At 35.1% G+C, this 24,597-nt stretch overlaps 1 pseudogene; it reads right to left on the bottom strand.

The window, feature by feature from the left end:
* Nucleotides 1–24,053: 24,053 nt before the first annotated feature.
* Nucleotides 24,054–24,147, bottom strand: LOC125937829 (uncharacterized; annotated as a pseudogene).
* Nucleotides 24,148–24,597: the final 450 nt, after the last annotated feature.

Here is a 24,597-nt window from a genome sequence, read left to right as displayed (position 1 = left end):
ATGGGCTATGTTCTGGTAGCTGAATGAAAGTTCAGTTACAAAAAAAATAAGAAAGACATTAAAAAAAATAAGTTACAGCCAAGTTAATTTAATCAGAAAAAAAATTTCTGTAATGTAAGATATCTGAACATAGATATAGATACACTGATATATCTAGATATAGGTATTTAGATATGATAATTTTGGTACTATATATTGCATTGATTAAAAAAATAGTTTAGCATCAATACTAAATACAAAAAAATGAAATTGGCAAATTGAAAATTGGTAAATAAATTACACACAGAAAGAAAGACAGGTAAAGAAAAGAAAGAAAGAAAGAAAGAAAGAAAGAAAGAAAGAAAGAAAGAGTTAGTTCTCTTTTAGCTCTTAAGGGCTGTTATGCATATTCGATCACCAGGATAAGAATGTATGAAGGTCTTCCAAGGAAAGTGGTACTAACCATCAAAATATTTGATGAAGATCAATTTACCTAATAAATTGTATTAGGCACATAATATATACAAAGCATTGAGTACTAACAAGAAAATAAAAGCATAAAACACAATTCCTGTCATTCTGCATGTTATAGGCTTGCCTTAGATAATAGAAATGCAAACCTTAAAAAAGTAACTGAAAACAAACCTATGCTGTATAGCATGTGAATAAATAGAAACATAAATACTATGGAAGATATATATGGAAGAGAGGACATAGGAAGTATAGAAGGGTTTATGACACTAAAGATAAAAGAGAAGGAAAGTGGGGGGAGGGTAGGTAGGAGGGATACATAAGACATGCTAATGGGGTGTCTGAGTGGATCAGCTGGCTAAGCGTCTGACTCTTGATTTTGGTTCAGGTCATGATCTCACAGTTTGTGAGTCTGAGCTCCACATTGGGCTCTGTACTGACAGTGTGAAGACTTCTTGAGATTCTCTCTCTTTCTCTCTCTGCCTCTCTCTCTCTCTCTCTCAAAACTAACTAAATAAATAAACAGGGAAAAAAAAATAAAAGACCTGCTAAAATATCAAGAAAATATAGGGCTCCCTGGAGGCAGCTGTAGACCATTTTGCTAAATATTAAGATGGTTTATGCAAGAGAAGTGTAATAGATAAAATGGAAAAGAGAGAAAGAGAGGACCTAGAATGTCAGATGATTCAGGCTCTAATGTGCATACGCAAACAAAACTCAGTGAGAAGAATTAATGAAAGAGAAAACCTACCATTTATGATATAAATAAATACTCTAGGCAAAACACATATCAACAAATGTTCAAATCTATTGAACAAGACAATGAAACTATTAAACACCCTTGAGGAGCATGTAAGTAGACTTGTTCACTTGGAAAGACATATTCTTGAGTAGGAAGACTGCAAAAATTATTCCAATTAATGTTAAGTTAAATTATAAACGCACTGTTATCCTAGTAAAAAAAAAAAGACTATTTTCCTGAAGTGACATAAATTAATTGTAAAGTGTATTATTAAAAATAATAATATTTAATAATAGCTAGAATATTTCTGGAAAAATAAGAGCAATGAGATGAGATAAGCTAGCTCTACCATAGAGTAAAACATAAACCCTCTAAGAGTAAAACAATGTGATATTGCTACATGGATCTACAGACATATCAATAAAACAGAATTGAATATCTAGAAATAGGACAAGTGGCACATAGATATTTAGTGGGTTTAATCAGCAAATCAGTGGATGAAAGAAAAATGCTTAATGAGTGATGTTGGAGTGACTGGATAAAAAAAAAAGATTTAAACTGGATTGTTTCTCACACTAGACCAGGAAAATTGCCAGTGGACAAAACATTTAAATGTAAAAATTGAAAACACAAATATTGGGGGAAAAGCATGGGTATATGCTCTATAATCTGGAAGAGGATAAACAAGAAGCAATAAAGAAAGAGATTAATACATTTGATAAATATTTTTAAATATCATAGCAAATATAAACCATAAGCAAAGTGAAAAAGACAAATGATGAATAAAAAAATATTTGCAACATGTATGACAAAGATTGGTATTTCCAAACTAGGAAGACAATAAATAGGCAATTATCTAATATGGAGGAGAAAAGCTCCAATAACCCTATTAAAAAAATGAGTAGGAAATATGGACATAAATTTAACAGAAAAATACAAATGACCTTTTAACATGAAAATATGCTCAACATCATTAATAACAGAGTTACTTAATCTGCAGATTAAAACTTCAGAGATACCATTCTCACCCATCAGACTGTCAAAAATTCAAAAGTTTAGCAATATATTCTTCTTGGTAAGGATTTGGAGAAATAATCTCACACATTGATGATGAGAATGCAAAATGGTACAACCATGAGAGAACAGAATTAAGCAATATCTAGTAAAATTACATATGTTTTTACCATTTGAATCAGTAGTTTCGTGTCAAGGATTGTAATGAAATTACACTGATTGTCCCCTCCCCCCATATGCACAAGGATATTTATTATGTCATTATTTTTAATAGCAAAAGAATGGAAACAACTCAAATGCTCATTCAATAGGAGATAGGTTAAATAAACTATAGTACATCTACAAAGTGGAGTGCAACCAGCCTCAAGAAGGAACAAAAATTATCTCAAATACTGTTATGCTATCATATAGAATCATGTAAATGTTTTACAAAACTGTGAAACAAAATTATTTTAAAAATAAAAGTAATTCTTAAGAGCTAAAAACAAACTGAGACAAATGAACTTTACTGAGTTGTGACACAAAGATAATTATTTCAAGTAATTTAAAAATACATAACTTGACTCTTCTATAAAAGGATATAGTCTTAACAGCGAAAAAAAACTGCAACGAAATCTTGATCTGTTTCTGGTGTTAATATATGTATTGTCATTCTGAACTGTTGTCTGTGTATGTAGGATACAATAAGTGGGCAATAATGTTGGTGGTATTGGAAGTAAAATTTTTGCCACGTGAGAAGAGAGTCACAAATGTAGAATCAGAGAAGTTAAGTAAAGGCCCTATAATAATAAATTTCAGTTGAAGATATCAGTATAAATTATGATGTACTTTCTTTAAAATTCCACTAAAGAGATCTAGAAATGATGACCAGTCAAATGGATACCCTTATTTCCCAAACTCTGTCTATGGCAGTTCCCACCATAGCAAACTATGGTATCTAGAAGAAATTGCTGATTATATATATGGGGCAATAAATAACATTTTTCATTTTAAAAAATCAAGGAAATTTATCAAAATGTGCTAGAGTTTTATCAAAAGAAACTTCAAAAGCCAACTTGAAGGGACTCTTAAGTAACTAAATGCAGGACAAGTTGAGTATCAAAATCCACTATCATTTTCATGAAATTTAAAGCCATCATATATTTTTAATAATTCTAAATATTACAAGTTAAAAAACAGCTCACTTGTCACCCATTGGAAGATGCTAGATGAACCAATACATACCTCTGAAAATTATTAACTACATGGAGAGAACTAAACATTTGTTTTGACTTTCCTGGAAACTTCAGGGTAACCAAATAGTTGACGATGGAAAGCTACTCCTTTTAAAGAATTACAGTTAAATAATAAAGAATACTCCACTTTGCAACCTCTAATGAAACAATGGATCAAAGCAATAATCATCAATGGCTCTGAAGCCTTTAGGTGAAAAACTGAACTTTATAATGGCTTCATCAAGCTCTCCCTGAGCCCACTGATTAATCTCAACACTTAATTCCATCTGAGGTAATGAAATATGAATTCTCACCATTATGAAGTATTCTTGTCAAAAATTTGACGCTAAATCTGATCATAATCTCCAAATCTAATTATTAAGTTGAACCATATAAAACTGTCAATACTTGACAATTTTGACCTACAAAATTATAATTTCCTTTGGCAGAATGCAACACCTAAATAAAGGGGACAGAGAAGCATGGTAAATTAAGTTCAATAGTGAAGCAATTGGCAAAATCCAGACAGTATAAATTACCCAGTTTCTGTGATAACAATAAAACAACAACAAAAATTTTTAAGATTTTTTAAAGGAAGGGAGAAAGTACTTATAGACTAAAAAAGACTTGAGGTTTATTAATGAAACACAAAGTGTGGACCTTATTAGGATTCTGATTCAAATAAGCCAATTGTCAAAATAAAATGAGACAATTAAGAAAATTTTGAAATTGGATATTTGATGAAAAAGAATAACTGCTGATTTTTTCATTTCTTAGTGGCCTTGTGGCTATTTTACAAGAGAGTACTTATTTTTGGAATTATATACTAGAGTATATTAGAGATGAAATTCAATTAGTCTGAGATTTGCTTTAACACAATCTAAGGCTGTGAAAAAGAAAAAAGATGTAATTATAAATGAAAAAGGTTTGCAAAGTGTTGGTAATTATGTAAGATGGGTGCTGGCTGGTATATGAGCATTTATTAAGCTGTTTTCTATGCTTTTGTCTAATGTCATATATATATATATGTATATATATATGTATATGTATATATATATATATATACATATACATATATATATATGGCATTTTCCATCACTTAAAAATTGGGGGGGGGGAGATTTAGATTCTAATCATTGGAGGGTCATTCCCTCATCAGGGAAGAACAGATTCATCAAATTATAAAAAATGACACCCATTCTGGTCTTGCATTTTTCTATGGTACACATAGGAGCCCAATATAACTGTAATTTCTTTCAACCTGACTGTTTGAAGCCCAAAGCAAAAGTATCTCCAAAACGAGTGGGTGGCATACACACTTGCCCTACAGCTCTTTTTCTAAAGAGAGAAATGAAAGAAAAAAGTCAACATGCAGGTCAGATCTTTATGATTCTCTAATGCCCCAACAGATCAGCAAGAAAAAGGTTTCCCAAATAAATTGATGTTGTATAACTCAAAGACAGGAAAGGTTGTGCAAAGTCTGTGCATCTTTTTTTGAACAAAACTTTAGAAGTTAACCAATTTAAGCTACCTGAGCAGAAAGTTAAAATAATATATTACTTTTTTTCTATCTCTAAAGGAAATAGTTATACATTTTCAAATAGTTCTACATTTACAGCAATGTACAAACTTGTTTATGATGTTAATTTTCTTAAGAAAGCTTTTTCCCCAAGGGTGTAAGCATAAACTTAAGCCTTGGTGTGAGTTTAATTCTATTTATTTAGATTACACACATGGCATACAAGTATTTTCAAGACATGATTCCTGCCACCCTTGAACATGGCAGTTTCATTTTCTGTTTCTCCCTACCAACTAGCTCTCTCATTGTGAACACATCGAAGTTGGACCTCAAGGATTTCTGTCTCCTGATACCCAAACCATTGTGTAATCCCCTTCCCTTGAGCATAGGCAGGACTTGTGACCTGATCCTAACCAATACCATTTAGCAAAGGAGATTGTATGCCATTCCTGTGACTCAGTTATGAGACAAAGGTGGGAGACTCATCACTCCCATGATTAAATTGTGAAATATATATGACTCTGTCTTGCAAGAATGAACTGAAGAGACTTTATTGTTGGTCTTGAAGAAGCAGGTTTCTATGATGTGCATAGAAGAGGCCACATGGCAGGGCCCCTAGGTTTTCAGACCCTTGATCTTTCAACCATAAGGAGATAAATTTTGTTAACAACCACATGAGCTTGATGGAGTATCCCAAGCTCCAGAAAGGAACACAGCCCACCTGACACCTCAACCAGTCCTGTGAGATTTGAGCAGAAAATTCAAGTTAGCCATGTCAGGACTGAAGGTCCATAAGAACTAAGATAATCTTGTTTAAATATCTTGTTTAAATATCTTCTCTTTTGTCTCTAATTCTTACTGCTACCCATGCTTCCACCAACAGCAGTTGCCTTAAACTTACATCTAATATTGGAAGTGTCACTCTATATTATAATTATTTATGGCCTGGGTCCCCCATCAGACATTGAGTTTCTCATTTATTCATGCATTTATTCAACATTTATTTCCTATTCACAACATACTATATGTTATGCTAAGTTCTGGGGAGACAGACTTGAAAAGTCTTTTCTCAAAAGACAGAGACCATCCCTTATTCATCTTTATGTTTCCTCATGAGTGCTGTATCTGGAACATAAAAAATGGGGGGTAGGCGAGGCTCTAGGTTAACTTGCCAAAACATCAGTTTTCCAAAGATAATTTGCTAAATAACTAATTTATCAAAAACTGCCAAGCACCTAAAACTGGTTTTTCATGCCATTTTACTTTGAAAAGCAGAGATGCAGTCAGGGTTTAAGCCTACAGAAACTGGGGAATATTTAAGGAAAAGTCCAACCCTTGAATTTTGAGCCAAGTTTGCATTGTGTAATGAATCCCATCAAACATTAATATTCAGCCAACTGGAACTCTGTGGGGAAAAGACTCTAGCAAAGCTGAGCAAATTGATCATCTGGTGAATTAACTGCAGTAAATTGTATTGCAGGTTATTATTCTTATCTCTTTGATAGAAACAATAAAAATAACAGTGATTTTCAGGAAGACAAGATCCATGAACTGGAAGAGTTGGAGAGACCACTCATGGAAGGGATAGGACATGAACTGAGCTTTGAAAGAGAAGAATCTAAATGAAGGAGAAAAACTTTAGAACAAGCTAATTACTTATAAAGGACAGTGAGGCTACTTTTTCACCACAGCAATTAGGTCCAAATTTAATGTCTTACTTATTATAAATATTAAATTATTTTATTAATTTACTTACAGGACACATAGTAATTTTTAAAAAAGACATTCACAAAGAGACTTATGGTTTGGAATGTTGTTTGAAGGGCAAAATTCTTTTTTTTTTATTATATGAAATTTATTGTCAAATTAGTTTCCATACAACACCCAGTGCTCATCCCAAAAGATGCCCTCTTCAATGCCCACCACCTACCCTCCCCTCCCTCCCACCCCCCATCAACCCTCAGTTTGTTCTCAGTTTTTAAGAGTCTCTTATGCTTTGGCTCTCTCTCCCACTCTAACCTCTTTTTTTTCTTTGTTTTCCTTCCCCTCCCCCATGGGTTTCTGTTAAGTTTCTCAGGATCCACATAAAAGTGAAAACATATGGTATCTGTCTTTCTCTGTATGGCTTATTTCACTTAGCATCACACTCTCCAGTTCCATCCATGTTGCTACAAAGGACCATATTTCGTTCTTTCTCATTGCCACGTGGTACTCCATTGTGTATATAAACCACAATTTCTTTATCCATTCATCAGTTGATGGACATTTAGGCTTTTTCCACAATTTGGCTATTGTTGAGAGTGCTGCTATAAACATTGGGGTACAAGTGCCCCTATGCATCAGTACTCCTGTATCTCCTGGGTAAATTCCTAGCAGTGCTACTGCTGGGTCATAGGGTAGGTCTATTTTTCATTTTTTGAGGAACCTCCACACTGTTTTCCAGAGTGGCTGCACCAGTTTGCATTCCCACCAACAGTGCAAGAGGGTTCCCGTTTTTCCACATCCTCTCCGGCATCTATAGTCTCTTGATTTGTTCATTTTGGCCACTCTGACTGACGTGAGGTGATATCTGAGTGTGGTTTTGATTTGTATTTCCCTGATGAGGAGCGACGTTGAGCATCTTTTCATGTGCCTGTTGGCCATTTGGATGTCTTCTTTAAAGAAGTGTCTATTTATGTCTTCTGCCCATTTCTTCACTGGATTATTTATTTTTTAGGTGTGGAGTTTGGTGAGCTCTTTATAGATTTTGGATACTAGCCCTTTGTCCGATATGTCATTTGCAAATATCTTTTCCTATTCCGTTGGTTGTCTTTTAGTTTTGTTGATTGTTTCCTTTGTTGTGCAGAAGCTTTTTATCTTCATGAGGTCCCAGTAGTTCATTTTTGCTTTTAATTCCCTTGCTTTTGGGGATGTGTCGAGTAAGAGATTGCTACGGCTGAGGTCAGAGAGGTCTTTTCCTGCTTTCTCCTCTAGTGTTTTGATGGTTTCCTGTCTCACATTCAAGTCCTTTATCCATTTTGAGTTAATTTTTGTGAATGGTGTAAGAAAGTGGTCCAGTTTCATTCTTCTGCATATTGCTGTCCAGTTCTCCCAGCACCATTTGTTAAAGAGACGGTCTTTTTTCCATTGGATACTCTTTCTTGCTTTGTCAAAGATTAGTTGGCCATACTTTTGTGGGTCTAGTTCTGGGTTTCTATTCTATTCCATTGATCTATGTGTCTGTTTTTATGCCAATACCATGCTGTCTTGATGATTACAGCTTTGTAGTAGAGGCTAAAGTCTGGGATTGTGATGCCTCCCGCTTTGGTCTTCTTCTTCAAAATTACTTTGGCTATTCGGGGCCTTTTGTGGTTCCATATGAATTTTAGGATTGCTTGTTCTAGCTTTGAGAAGAATGCTGGTGCAATTTTGATTGGGACTGTATTGAATGTTTGAAGGGCAAAATTCTAACCTTATGGAGAACTGCATTTTTTGGACAGTCCACTTTGGAGGATATAGAATGAGACACTGAGAGACATTTTATTTTTTGTAAGCAACATATTTACTTTAAAAACAAGCAAATGCAAAGACATTTTCCTTAATAACAATGAAAAAATACTACAAAAATACATCCCCTCTTACTTTGTTGTTTCGTCTTACCTATGTCCGACATGTGTCTCTGATGACAGTATTACTAGTTGTCTTTATTGTTTCTTGATTTCTTACCTATCATCAAATCTTTGTCACTTCATAAAAAGAGTTCAAACTATTCCTTTTTTGGTTTTATTTTGTGTTTCCTATTTTTTTTAATTGTTTGTGAAGTTTTGGAATTACTTCTACCTTCAATAGTAGTAAAACTCATTGACATAACCATTTTGGCCCAATGTTTCTCTATCACTATAATAATATTCAGATTTTCTTTCTTTCAGGGTAAGTTAAATTTTCCTTTCTTTTTTTTTAAATTCATCTATGCTTTAAACATCTTGGCATAAAGGTTTTTTTATAATATCTTTAGATTATGGGGGCACCTGGGTAGCTCAGTTAGTTGAGTCACTCTTGATTTCAGGTCAGGTCATGGTTTCACAGTTCGTGGTTTCAAGCCCCATGTCCAGCTCCACGCTGACAGTGCAGAGCCTGCTTGAAATTCTCTGTCCCTCTCTCTCTCTGCCCCTCTCCTGCTCACTCTCTCTCTCTGTCAAAATAAATAAATGAACATTTTAAAAATAATAAAATATCCTTATATTAGGTTCATAATTTCTACAGCATATACATTTATGAGCACTTTTAATCCTAATGATATTTATTTGTACTTTCACTCTTTTTATTGATCAATCTTGTCATGTTTGTTTATCTATTTTATTTTTTTCCAAAAAATGACTATTTTCTTTGTTGATTCTACTCTATCTTCATTTTCAATCTCTATTAATTTTACCTCATCATTAGCAGTTCCTTTATTTTACTTTCTTTGAATTTATTGTTTTTCTAACTTTTGAAGTTGAGTACTTAGCTCATAATGTTTATTTCTTTAATGTATGAGTTAAAGTCTATGTTTTTCTTTTTTGAATGCATTTTTCCTAATATGTTTTTGATTACTTATTTCTAATATGATATGATTTGGTTGAATTTTATTGAATCATGCTTCATGGTCTAATATGTGGTCAATTTTCCTAATAGCCCATGGACTTGAAAAAATATCTAAATTTTAAGTATAATATTCCATATATGTCCATTAGGTCAAGATTATTATGTATAATGTTTAAATATTGTGTATCTTTACTGACATATTTTAGTCTGAACTCATAAACTGAGAGCCATATATTATAACCTCCCTCTATGATGATAGATTAATTTCTCCCTTGAATCCTATCAAGCTTTGTTTTAAATATTTTGAATATGTCTTCTTGTATGCAAATAAGTTTAGATTTATGTAACACATATGTATATATATTATTTATTTATTTTTCCTTGAAGTCTTCCGGTTTTTATATAGCTAACCCAGTATTTTTTTGGTTTGTTTTGTCTTTTACATCTTTTCTATTTTTTTATTGCCTATTTCTCTAGATCCTTATGTTTCAGGTGTGACACTTGTAAAAGCATGTATATGTCTGTTTTCTAATCTAACAAATTCTGCCTTTCAAATGGAGAAATTAGTCCTTTTTCAAAATACTGATATATGGGATATATTTGTAGTACCACAGTTTGTGCTTTATATTTGTCCTGGGTTTCTGTCTCTTTTGTTTATTTCCTTCTGTTGTTATTTAAAAAAAATCTTCCTCATTTTTTGTTTTAGTAGTTTTTCTAAAACATTTTAACATGTATATTTAATGAAGATAAATGGCTACAGAAGTGCACATCTCAGACCTTTGACTGTGAGGAGCATAATGGACCAAAAGCCCTAGCTTCCATACTCAAAACTCGATCACTGCAAGTGCTCAGAGGCGTGGCCAAGTGTGGTCAGGATACCAAGGCAGATAGGTCTATTTCTCGGTGATATAGGAATTATTATTGTTATTGTTATTATTATTATTGTTGTTGACATAGGACTCTTCTGAAGAGTTTGCTATCCGGCTCAAGGAGTCAGCATCAACTGTTCAAACTTTTTTTGAACTGCATACAGTCTGATTTTCCCCCCAAAACCACACTCTTTCCTTTACAGAAGTCAGAACATTTATGGTCTCATGGCTCTCCCAGTCTCCTCTAGCTTCCCATTTGTCCTCATATATATTTCCCTTAATAAATCACTTACATATCTAATCCTGTTTTGGAGTCTGCTTCTCAGAGATCCTAGACAAATAAAAGTGATACCAGAGGTAGTGCAAGAAAACAAGTGGTATAATGAGGATCTGGGGTGGATTCACCTACCATCGAGTGGGCAAAGAGGATAACATCCTGGTTGGCTGGGGAGACACAGATCATCACTGGCGCATGATGGTAAAGAATCCTAGCCCAGTATTTAGTAGACTCACCAGCATTGAATTTGTCTAAGACCTCCTGTACCGGCCTCACAACCAAATTCTAGCAGCTTTACTTTTGCTTTGTCAATACTATCCCCCTCTTTTTTTGTAATCCAGTATTTTTTTTCTCTTTGCCTAAGTCCTTGCCTTGATAGTTTGCCATAATCTTATTTTTTTTTTCTAACACCGAGTCCTCTATTTAGCTCTAGCAAATCTGCTCACAATCTCTGATGATATGGTTTCCATTACTGAGAAGCCTACCTACCATCTGCCTGGTGTTATGTTATCTCACTAATCCTCACAACTTTGCCAGTAGTTATTATTACCACATCTAGGCTGAGAATCAGTAATATTCAGTGAATGGAGTGAGACTGTAGCTTTACCTATGTTCCCATTTACATAGGAGATGAGTGACTTCAAGGGAAAAACCTTAAATCTTGACAAGTATGAACATGTACACGATGTGTCCAACAGACTAAGAAATCAGTGTTAACAGAGCCAGTCTGCAGAGGTTATAAAGCCACTGAGAGAAAATTCACCACAAGGAAAGAATGATTGTGTGACAGTGAACCCAACTCATAAACAATGCATAAAGATCATAAGAAAGAGGTGAGACAAGGCAGAAAATGGCAGCTGTTACCTCGCCCAGTTCTTTTGGAAACACACTGGAGGGTTATGTGCTTGCTGGAGAGTAAGAGAACTATAGATGTTCATTGAAAGAACTGGTGCAATATAATCGTTGGAAACCAGGCAATCTTGCTGTGGGAATTCTACCCACTCCACTGTCCCCAATCAAGCAGAAAATAATACAGAAGAAGTACTAGTCTCTTCATTTTGTAAAAAAGCATGGGAAAAGGGGAATGGGGCATAGAAATGTGCACAGAAGGAGTAGGAACAGTTGTGGGGTTTCCACAAGTCAGCACCAATGTATCAGCAGGGAACTGTCTCAACTGGTGGCAGCGGCAGAACTCTCTCTCTCTCTCTGGGCAACAGAGATGTACCAAAAGCAGATTTCCCACTAGAATGGCACCAAATAGTAAAGGTTGGGGGGAAATTCATTTATTTATCCAACAAATTCATTTATTTATTGAGGAGGTACTGAATGCCATGGACTGTATTAGATCTTTCTATTGACTGGCAATGAGGCAGCAAAGGTGTTTGGGGCTATTAGCAAATAGAGTGAGAAAAAGCAGCTATCTCACTAAACTCAGTAATACTTTTTGACCCAAAAAGCCATATTGTAAAATCCTACTTCACCAGCCTTCTTCTTTGCATACATTCTAATCATAGTCTCAATCCATTTACCCAACAAGTCCTTTTCTTATTGGTTTATTGGAGACTTTTCTTTGAGGGATACTAACCTGTTTTTGGTTATGTGGATTGAAACTAGCCTCTCCTTGTCTGTTGTTTGCCTTTTACATTTATTTATTTTGGAAACAAGCATTTACTGTTCTGTGACCTGATAACTCTTTATACATGCCTTTGTTGCAGACTTAACCCCCTTCTTTGCAATGTCTCCCCTTTAAGGCTATGGAAACAATGCCAGACTTGGAATCAGGATATCTGTAATATGGCAAAAATCTTCTAACATTACTAACACTGTGATCTTGGGTAAGTTCTTTTAGACTAACATTAAACTCTACAGCATCAGACACTCTGCTAGGTTTTTAAATATATGATATATGATTTATTTTTTACAACTATTTACCAATTTTTCAAATGAAGAAACAGTCTCAGAGAAATAAGGTGATTTACCCAGATATACACAGCTAGTTAATGACAGAGCTGGGAATCTAATTCAGGCATGACTCCAAAGCCTATGTTGTTTTCTTAATATGTGCTTCAGGATTCTCATGTGACAAAGCACACACATACATACAAAGAGATAGTTAAATTGAACTGTGATCCCCAAATCCCTCAATGCTCTAAGACTCCATGATTCAAAGCATCTATTGAAAACCAGCAACCATGAGACACTCTTGGGAGCAACTGACTCTACAAGCACTGGTTCCACAGAGGAAAGCAATTAACGGCAAACAACAATGAAGGGAATGATATCTTGATTTTAAAAACTATTCAACACTGACTTTGAACAGGATTACCCCAAAGAGACTAGAATAAATTCTTTTTATGATAAGTTTTGCAATTTCACTGTGAAAAGTACTTAATGTATAGCGGATATATTTTATTGGAAGTCTACTGTGCACTAAGAGTTTTACCTGTAGCATCTCCTTCAATCCTCAAGAGAACGTTAGGAGATAAATATTTTACTCCCCATTTTACAGGTGAATTAACTAAGACAAAAAGAGGTTACAAGTCATACAACTGGTAACACCCATACTTGTCTCCAAAGCTCCACCTAATACCACACAGTAGTGAACTTCCCCCTGATATAAATCACTTCAGTATAAAATCATTACCAAGTAAACAATCCCTATCAAAATACCACCAGCATTTCTCACAGAGCTAGAACAAATGATCCTAAAATTTGTATGGAACTACAAAAGACCCTGTATAGCCAAAGCAGTCCTGAAAAAGAAAAACAAAACTGGAGACATCACTATTCTGGACTTCAAGCTGTATTACAAAGCTGTAGTCATCAAGACAGTATAGTACTGGCACAAAAGCAGACACATAGATCATTTGAACAGAATAGAAAATCCAGAAATGGACCCACAACTATGTGGTCAACTAATCCTTGACAAAGCAGGAAAGAATATCCAATGGAAAAAAGACAATCTTTTCAGCAAATGCTGTTGGGAAAACTGGTCAGCGACATGCAGAAGAATGAAACTGGACAAATTTCTTACACCGTACAAAAAATTAATTCAAAATGAATAAAAGATATAAATGTGAGACAGGAAAGTATCAAAATCCTAGAGCAGAATGCGCTTTGATATTGGCCAGAGCAACTTTTTACTAGACATGTCTCCAGAAGCAAGAGAAACAAAACCAAAAATGAACTACTGGGACTTCATCAAGATAAGAAGTTTCTGCACAGCAAAGGAAACAATCAACAAAACTAAAAGGCAACTGATGGAATGGGAGAAGATATTTGCAGATGACATATCTAGCAAAGGGTTAGTGTCCAAAATCTATAAAGAACTTGTCAAACTCAACACCCAAAAACAAATAATCCAGTTAAGAAATGGGCAGAAGACATGAATAGATATTTTTCCAAAAAAGACACCTAGATGGCTAACAGACACATTAAAAGATGCTCAACACCACTCATCATCAAGGAAATACAAATCAAAACCACAATGAGATACCACTTCACACCTGTCAGAATGGCTAAAATTAACAACACAGGAAACAACAGATGTTGGTAAGGATGCAGAAAAAGGGGAATCTTCTTACACTGTTGGTGGAATGCAAACTGGTACAGCCACTCTGAAATACAGTATGGAGTTTCCTCAAAAAGTTAAAAATGGAACTACCCTACAACCAAGCAATTGAACTACGAGGTATTTACCCAAAGGATACAAAAATACAGATTCAAAGGGGTGCATGCACCTATGTTTATAGCAGCATTATCAACAATAACCAAACTATGGAGAGAGCCCAAATCTCCATCGACTGATAAAGAAGATGTGGAGATGTGGTATATATTACACATAAGTGGAATATTACTCAGTCATCAAAAAGAATAAAATCTTGCCATTTGCAATGACATGGATGGAGCTAGACTGTATTATGCCAAGCAAAATAAGTCAGTCATAGAAAAATACCATATGACTTCACTCATATGGGGAATTTAAGAAAGCAGACAGGTGAACATAGGGGAAGGGATTGGGGGAGAGGGAAGCAAACAATAAGAGACTCTTAACTACAAAGAACAAACTGAGGGTTGCTGGAGGGGAGGGGAGTGGGAAGATGGGCTAAATGGGTTATGGGTATTAAAGAGGGCACTTTTGATGAGCACTGAGTGTTATATATAAGTGACGAATCACTAAATTTTATTCCTGAAACCAATATTACACTATATGTTAACTAGAATTTAAATAAAAATTAAAATAAAATCATTACCAAGTGAGGTTCTTTTCTTGCAGCAACTTAGTCTTATGACATTGTCATTGTTGAAGAACCTCATTAGATCTTCAGTATTTGAGGGTTCTTCTCAGTTAATAAAGTGAAAAAAAAAAAACGCATATCAGAAAGACTTATGAGTCTTTCCCAGAGTGGAAAATCTATAAATATACTGGCTAAATACTTAAGGAAACTTTAAAAGTATATCTATTGCTGGCTTTTCAAAAAAGAACCTATGTTGAAAATTTAAACTTGATACAACTTGTTGAGCAAATAAAAATCTATCTTTTCCTTAAAAGCTGGGCTAGAAAATTCACATTTCCTGCTTCTCCACTAAAGTTTCTGAACCTCACTTAATGTGAATTCTAATGACAAATAGAGAGTTACATGTACATAACATGGTGTTGTTTAAAACTCCCTCCTAAAGGACTTAACTCTCCTTCAGAGTTGTGAGCTATTGAAATAGAGAATGGTTATGGAAAGCTTCACAGAAAGTGAACATTCCAGGATATAAAAGGTAAAGGGGAAAAATTCATCAAGTTTGTGTTAGAAGAGATTCTAATTAAGATTTTCAAAATTATTCCTTCTATGTGCTTTCAGAGCAAGAAGACCATGGGTGTGATGTGCTCACTACCTTGTTTATACCACCCCTAACATATCATTGTGTTGTATGCAATGATAAGATTACCAGCACAAAATGACCACATGATAAAACAAGATGACCACATGGTGTTCTAGGTAAATATGATTGGCTTTAAACACCCTTCAGAATGAGGTTTAGAGTAAAAAGTGTAGCAACTGCTATCCTATATTTGGCTCCTATTGCTCAAGTGTATTTGGAATGGTATTTCTCTTTTATTAGGCTATTTTGGAAACTGTCAGAAAATCATCCTGATTTTACCTCATGAACCATAGTCACAGAGCTGCTTTTGATCCCTTATGACATTTCGTTTTATGAATTAGGCTTTTTTCTAATTCTACTTAAAAAAATTCTGTTGTGATTCTCCCAAATGCCAAAAGGGAAAACATTTATAATGATGTTGCATAACATTTACCTTCCAAATATCAAGCTTAGAGTATACACAATCATGATAGGCATAAAAGTACCTCCCTATTATGTGTGTGCGTGTATTTCATATTCTTTTAGAAAATGTCATGAGGTGATTTTCATTGCATATTCAAGTACTATTTCCTAAGATAACATAAAATTCTAAATATAGAAGAGTTGAGCCCTGAACAGAATCCATCTCTCTGAAATCAAATGCCTTTCAAAATACAAAAGAAGTAAACTTCAGAATCATCACTGACTCCTCCTTCTCTCTTGTATCCCTTACTGGATATAATTATTATATTTTACCTTAGAAATGTCCAGTGGCCACACACTCTCTCTCATGTTTTATTAGAACTATTTCAAGCACTCCCTTACTAGTTTTCTAACCACCTGTTTCTACCACTTTAGTCCATTCTCTTTATAATACTACCAGAGTAATCTTAAAACTAATGGGTTTATATCCATGATTGATATCATTTGCTAATTCCTAATTGCCTATATGTTAAAAAATACAAAATTCTTAGTACAGTGTCTCTCAAAGCATGATTCACAGAACAACTGCATCAGAATCTTTTAAGGTTCTTACTGAAGGGGAAAAAGATGTATATTCCTGGCTTTAGTCTAGGCCTAGCAAACCAGAATCCTTGGGTCTGAGTTCAGTAGTCTATACTTTAACCTCTTACTCAGAAAGAGTGAGTCTCCTGGAAAGAGAGAGAGAGAGAGAGAAAGCATAAAAAGCTATTTAAGTTCTAAAGAATTTCAGTATCTGGCAATAGTATGAATGAAAAATCCTGAAAACAGTAACCAAAAATTTCTAAAAGTACTAGATAAATGAGTAGATTCATATTAACAAACTTAGAGGAAACTCATGAAGCCTCGGGGGAGAAAGGGAGAACATAGATTCAAAAAGGTGAACCAGAGTGAGAAATGTGATCACAAAGATACCATGAAATCAACCCCAAGTCTCAGAAGGAAGGAAGGAAGGAAGGAAGGAAGGAAGGAAGGAAGGAAGGAAGGGAGGAAGGACATGGAAGGAAAGGAAAGGAAAGGAAAGGAAAGGGAAGGGGAGAAGAAGGGGAAGAGGAAGGAAAGGGGGAAGGGGAAGGGGGAGGAGAAGGGGAAAGGAGAAAGGGGAAGGGAAAGGGGAAAGAGAAGGGAATGGTGAAGTGGAAGAGGAAGAGTAAGAGGAAGGGGAGGGAAAAGAAGGGAGGGGAGGGGAGGGGAAGGGAGGGGAGGAGAGGGGAAGGGAGGGGAGGGGAAGGGAGGGGAAGGGAAGGGATGGGAAGGGAAGGGATGGGAAGGGAAGGGAAGGGAAGGGAATAGATAACAAAAATACTTCTTTGTCTTAGCTGTCATTCTGTGAAGAAATAAAATCATTCACCCTGAGTATCCATAACCATTATCTGGTTTTTCATGTAAGTTGATGGCTTAAATTCACACTATTTGCTTAGAACAAAATATAAAGACAAACTACTCTTATAATGGACCCAAATCTGTAGCATCACCAAGGCAAATCTCTTTCAGAGAAAAACAGTCAACCCAAGCAGCAAAAGAGTTACATAAATAAATTTCTAAATATGAGCTACCAATGAAAAACTATAAGACACACAAGAAGACAAAGCATCAGTGTGAAAGTAATCATTTTTGAAAGTTCAGAAAGACTTTAAATGCAGATATTTAGGGGCACCTGGGTGGCTCAGTCGGTTAAGCATCGGCTCTTGATTTTGGCTCAGGTCATGACCTTACAGTTGTGAGATTGAGCACCACGGCAGGCTCTGTGCTGACAGCACAGGGCCTGCTTGGGATTCTCTCTCCTTCTCTCTCTGCCCCTCCCCCACTCTCTCTGTCTTCCTCAAAATAAATGAATAAACATTTTTTAAATGTAGATATTTAGAATATAAAACAAATGTTTACAATTAGCAAAAAGATTATGGTTTGTAATTAGTATTTCCCACTGAAAGAAACAAGGGTTACTTGGAGAAGTGACTGAGCCTGACCTCAGAAAGAAACCATAAAGGCTGATCTTAGAACACCTTGCCATATCAGAAAGCAATGAAGCTTCCAAAGACTACTGTAGCCATGTCAAAAAGACTAGGGGAACAAGGGAGGAGGCCCAATATTGGCCAAAGACGGGAAATTTGAGCACAAAAACAATAGCTGCAATGGAAATATCAAATAGTTAAAATCTATCAGTTCATAATATTTAAACAAAAATTCATAAACCACCTATGAAGGATTCTAGGGAACAAATACATTATACTGAAAACCATTAAATAAAAGAAAAGAATCAAGTATTTATTCAAAAGTGCAAATTGTACTTCAAGATAACAAAATAGTTAATATGTTTTTAAAAGAAATATTCCATTTGGGATGCCTGGGTGGCTCAATCGGTTGAGCATCCGACTTCAGCTCAGGTCATGATCTCAGTCATGAGTTTGAGCCCCGCATTGGGCTCTATGCTGACAGCTCAGAGCCTGGAGACTGCTTCAGATTCTGTGTCTATCTAATCTCTCTGTCCCTCCCCCACTCATGTTCTGTTTCTGTTTCTCTCTCTCTCTCCTCAAAAATAAATAAACATTAAAAAATATTTTTAAAAAATAAATATTCCACTTAATAAATGAAGGGGTGCTTGGGTGGCTCAATGGGTTAAGTGTCTGACTTCAGCTCAGGTCACGATCTTGCCATCTGTGAGTTTGAGCCCCACATCGGGCTCTCTGCTGACAGCTCGGAGCCTGCTTCAGATTCTGTGTCTCTGTCTCTCTCTCTGCCCCTCCCCTGCTCGTTCTCTGTCTCTCTCTCTCTCAAAAAGTAAATAAACATTAAAAAAATTTAAGAAATATTCCATTTAATAAAGAAATAAAGAATAACAGACATCATATATCATCATTTTGCAACACTTAATGAAATAATAAATATGCAGTGATCATCAATAGTTGTTAAATCACTAGAAACTTTGCAAAGGAAGAATCATATCTTTCATGATATCTCAGCCACTCCTTTCCCATCATCATGCCTTGGAATTTATTACTAATAATTGCAGCCCCTTCATAATCTCAATGTTATGCATTTCTCTGACCACCTTTTCCTATCTTTTCATCTCACCACTCTACTGAAACAGTTCTTGTCAAAGTCACCAGTGACTTCCACATTGATAAGCACAAGGTCAATCTTTGTCCTTCATTTTGGACTATCAACAGTATTTGCCACAGTTGATCACTCTCCTTTATTTGCTATTTCTTTCATTATATTCTATTGAATTTCCTCTTAATTCACTGGTTGCTCTTTCACAAGTCCCTTATCTACTTGACCTCTTAACCTTGTGCCCAGGGACTCAGTCTTTTGCGGTCTTCTCTTTTCTATTTATACTCACTCCTTTAGTGGTCTCATGTCTTTTATAACTTTAAATACCACTTTTTTTCCAAAAACTTCCAAATTTATATCACCAGCTCAAATTGCCCTCTCAAAATCCAGACTCACATGTAAAACTATCTATCCAATGAAAATCTCATACACATCTCAAACTTAGCATGTCCAAATTGAACTCTTAAATCTTCCCCCAAAATCTGTCCTGCCCACAGTCCTTCCTGTATAGATTAATGCATCAGTCCTTCAAAGTGCTCAAGCTGAAAATCTTGGGATCACATTTGGAATTGCCCTTGACTTTTCTCCTTTCATTCCTTATGCAAATTCTTCTTTTAATTCTTTTTTAAATATTTTTTTAATGTTTATTTATTTTTGAGAGAGAGAGACAGAGGGCAAGTGGGGAGCGGCAGAGAGAGAGAGAGAGGGAGACAGAATCCAAAGCAGGCTCCAGGCTCCAAGCTGTCAGCAAAGAGCCTGACACGGGGCTCGAACCCATAAACTGTGAGATCATGACCTAAGCCAAGGTCAGATGCTTAACCAACTGAGCCACCCAGGTGCTCCACAAATTCTCTTTTTAAATAAATTCTCTACAAAAAGAAATCCATAATCCAATGTTTTCTCACCACTCACATCACTACCACAGATTCAAGCACTGTCATCTCTTGCCAGGGTTATAACAACCTTTGTCCATTGCAATTTATTAGCCCAATATTAATCAAAATAAAAGTTGAAGCCTCTATGATGGCCTAAAAGATCTTACCCATTCTGAACATTCTTACCTTTCTAGCCTATTCTACTCCTCTTTCCCTCACTTACTCTGCCCCAGCCATGTTGATCTCTTTGTTTTTCCTTGAACACAACTAAGAGCCTTTGCACTAATGCCCCCAAAATACTATTCCACCAGTTATCTCAAGGTTAATGCCCTACCTTCTTCAAGTCTTTGCTTAAAAGTCATTTTCTAGGGGCGCCTGGGTGGCGCAGTCGGTTAAGCGTCCGACTTCAGCCAGGTCACGATCTCGCGGTCCGTGAGTTCGAGCCCCGCATCAGGCTCTGGGCTGATGGCTCGGAGCCTGGAGCCTGTTCCCGATTCTGTGTCTCCCTCTCTCTCTGCCCCTCCCCCGTTCATGCTCTGTCTCTCTCTGTCCCAAAAAAAAAAAAAAAAAAAAAAAAAGTCATTTTCTAAATGAGGCTTACTGATATACTTTCCAACTTCCAATTTCTTTACTCTATTTTTTCTTATAATACTTATTAGCTTCAAACATACCCTATAATTTAGTTAGTGCATTGTTTGTTTTTTGTTTTCCTTTATTGGAGAAACTCAACAAGAGCAACTTGTTTTATTTTGTCTTCCAAAGTACTCCAATATCCAGTAAATGCTTGTTGAATGAATGTATAAATAAATCAGTGAATCAATGAACATATAAATGAATAAGAATTTCTATTCATCAAAAACATCATAAAAAGTGAAAAACTAACCACAAAATATGAAAAGATATGTACAACACATGTAATTAAGGAAGGCTTAATATCATAAATGCATTTTTAAAATAAATACTATAATAATATTATTATTATTATTATTATTATTATTATATTTTATATAGAGGAAATGTAAATGGTCAATAAATAATAAAAACTTGTGTAGCCGCATTAGTGATCAAGGAAATATACATTAGAGACATAATAAGATATTATACATCTACCATTTAGTAAAAAGTAAAGTTCATTGACAAGGATGTAGAGCAATAGGAACACTGCAGCAGAGCATATAAATTGGAAATTTAAATTAATTTGGAAACTAATGTGGCATTATATGATAGAGCTGAAAATATGCGTACGTACAATTCAAGTAAGAATATCCTAGAGACAAATCTTTACATGTCCCCTAGGAGACATACCAGAATTTTTATAGCTTCATTGTATATAATAGCAAAACATTTAACTCAGCTTCACTATCCAAAGACTATATAAATATCGATATTTATACCATGAAATATTTTATAGCAATGAATTGAATTAACTGTGGCTTTATGCATCAACATATAAAATAAAAAGAAGTGATATGAAAAGTTAACTAATATTTTTATAAAACTCACAAAATTAAACAATTACTTAAAGATAGTTACATAATACATTATTTTTTAAAAAACATGAAAATGATTTAAAAAATTAGGTTAGTAGTAATTCAGGTAAAGAGCAGGTGATGTGATTGGAATTAGATACACAAGTAGCTTCAAATTATATTGGTAATGTTCTCTTTCACAAATTAGGAAGTCTTTTAGGTTCTAGTACCAATTCCATTAGGGGGCAGTGGCAGGTGGTGAAGAGTTCTCCCACACCAACAACAAATAATTCTCTGGACACCAGTTGGGTGTCCTACAATTTAACTCAATCCTGACACTATCTACCTGGAGATAGAATCAGATTCCACAGGTTTAGGGCTCAGTCCCATAAGACTACCCTCCGCTACTTCAGACGTCAACTGAAAACCAGGTTATTTATTACCTGTGCTTCTGACCAATTGGCTACAGATTGGAGGTTCCCACAACCTCCTCCTTGGGTTGGATTAACCTGGTAATCCTTAGAGCTAATAATCCTTAGAGCTAATAATAATTCAGTACTGTGCTAAAAGTTGCTTTACTTTCTGTTGAGAAAGCTATCTGATACAGAATATTTAAGACCCAATGATCTAAACAAAAAGAAAGTTTGATTGAGTCAAATGTTTGGAGTGAGATTAAATTCAAGCATGTTTATCATAGATTATAGATATTTTCTGTCGTGTTTTACTGATAGTCAAAATAAAAAATGATTCCCTTGACATCAAATTGTATTTATATAAAGTCTGTTTTTACTTATCTGGTATGTAATCCTTTAACCCCAAGCCTTGTGCTATTATCAAAAATTTGTAAATATGTTGAGAGAATTGCATGACTCATAAGGCATATTTACTGTAGAGAGCACTGTTAGTTTATGAAATGTGCTGGTTATTTACTTTGTCAATTATCTCACTATTTTTTCTCTCCTTTTCTGGAAAGAAAAAAAAAACATAATTCAATGGACTGAGAGTCAAATAAAGTTGACTCTGGCTATTTCTAATTCAACCAAAATGAAAACTTTGTTTCCACATTTAAGGTGACCTTTAAATACATTTAGTTTGATAATTGTTGCTTTAGTATAAGATACAAGATCCCTCTTGTTCTGGACCCTCTAACTGCTGTAAGCTCACCCCCACCATATGCCTTCATGCACCTCTCATTCTAGTCAATGGCTCCCATTATGGACTCCCCTGTCTCGAGGCCCAATATCATCCATCATTCCTAATCATGTAACTCAGCATATTGAATTCATCATTCACCGTTCTGTCTTCATTTACTAATTCCTGACTCAATGCACGTTCCTGCCACATTTATCTTTCATTGTGTCTCAAATCTAACAAATACGCTATAGACTGAATGTTTGTGTCTCCCAAAATGTATATGTTACAACCTAATCCCCAGTGGAATGGCATTTGGTGATGGGGAGTTGAGGAAGTCATTAGGTCATAAGGGCGGAACCGACATGAATGGGATTAGTATGTTACCTTATAAAGGAGACCTCAGAGAGCTCCCTTGTCTTTCTGTCATGTGAGGAAACAGTGAGAAGACAGCTATCTATGAACCAAGAAGTGGGACCACCTCACCAGATACCTTATCTACTGGTAGCTTGATCTTGCACTCCCCAGCCTTTAGAACTGTGAGAAATAACTTTCTTTTTGGTTATAAGCCACTCAGTCTGTGGTAAATTGTTACAGTGATCCAAACGACTAAGACAAAATCTATTCACATAAACAGAATTTCACACATGTGATCTTTCTGATTGAAAAGACTAAAAAAGTCCTCTAATCTCTGAAGACCCTCCTCAAATCAACACACCTTTCACAAAGCCTTCCTACTCCTTTACCAGACAAAATAAATTGTTCCCTTCTTTGAGCTCCTATTGCACTTTGTTCAAGATTTTATTAACAGTGCAATTGTTTGCTGAGTGTGACTTTCCAAGTGCCATGGGGAACTATTATCTTTAAACCCAAGCAAGTGGAATACCTGCGTTGGCCCCACTCTTCTATAGGACCCTTTTTCTTAGAGTGTCTGCTTGGAAATTCCCTCTTTAGCGTCTGGTACCAGCAGGGTGGGCAGTGTTCTCAGAGCCCAGTCCTGAGCCCTGATCTGAACCCACATGGGCTAGGTCCCATTTCTCCCATTTGGAGGGCTTTCAGGTTTTTACCCCCCAGCATGACATTGAACAAATGTCCTAAGAATCTCACTTTCCCATCTTGACTCTGCAGTTAATTTGCTCTATGCTGGCTTTAAATAAATTAATATGAACTTCAATCTCTTTATTCTGAAATTAGAGGATTGAACCCTAGATAATATTTGAGATATGTTTCAGATATAGGAACTCATCTACCAGTCATCTCTCTAATAGGCAAAAACTTCAACTATTTGTCAAAAATTAACACTCAACCATATCCTTAGTTGTACCAATAAAACTAAGAGCTGGAAATGAAACATGTGTCATAATATTCAAATTACTAAAACAAAGATACATAGTATAGTGTGTTTGGGGGAATATAGTTTCAATAATACATTTCCTAGGATTGTTCTCCTTGGTTACCTTAAGTATATTTTTAATGATTTATTATTAACCATTTGGAGAATTTAATTTCACCTTGAGATTAATAAATTAGGGGATGCATTTTTTAAAAAACATGGAATACTTCACAAATTTGCTCATGCAGGGGCCTTACTTATCTTCTATCATCACAATTTTTGTATATGTGCTGCCAAAGTGAGCACAGGGCACGCGTTTTAGTAATCGTATATATATTTTTATAAGGCCTCTAATACCTAGTATTTAAAATTGACATACATAGATATTAAATATAATAAATAAAAATAGCACTTAATCCTGAAATTTATTAGGACAGAAAAACAGCTACATTACCAACATATAGATAAATAAACATGTTGAAAACATGTTGATGGAATTGGTTATAAGGTAATGTAAAATAATGGAGATTTCCAACACTAAATCTGCTGTTTTGTTTCATTAATTTTAATAATTTTGCAATCCATGCTTATAATATCTGTATCTGTGTTCAACAATTTAAAAGAAAAATCAATGTCAGAAAAAAAAACAAAAAAAGTGGAAATAAATTTAAGAGATACAAGGACTAGGAAGTAAAAAGTGAGCCTGAGAAAAACGAGGAGTACAAAGAGGTACCATACAATCCCTGTGTATTCTTC

This window comes from Panthera uncia, assembly GCF_023721935.1.
Source record: "Panthera uncia isolate 11264 chromosome A3 unlocalized genomic scaffold, Puncia_PCG_1.0 HiC_scaffold_12, whole genome shotgun sequence".
Lineage (NCBI taxonomy): Eukaryota > Metazoa > Chordata > Mammalia > Carnivora > Felidae > Panthera > Panthera uncia.
The sequence above is the reverse complement of the archived record's forward strand: the minus strand, read 5'-3'. Positions and strand labels throughout refer to the sequence as shown.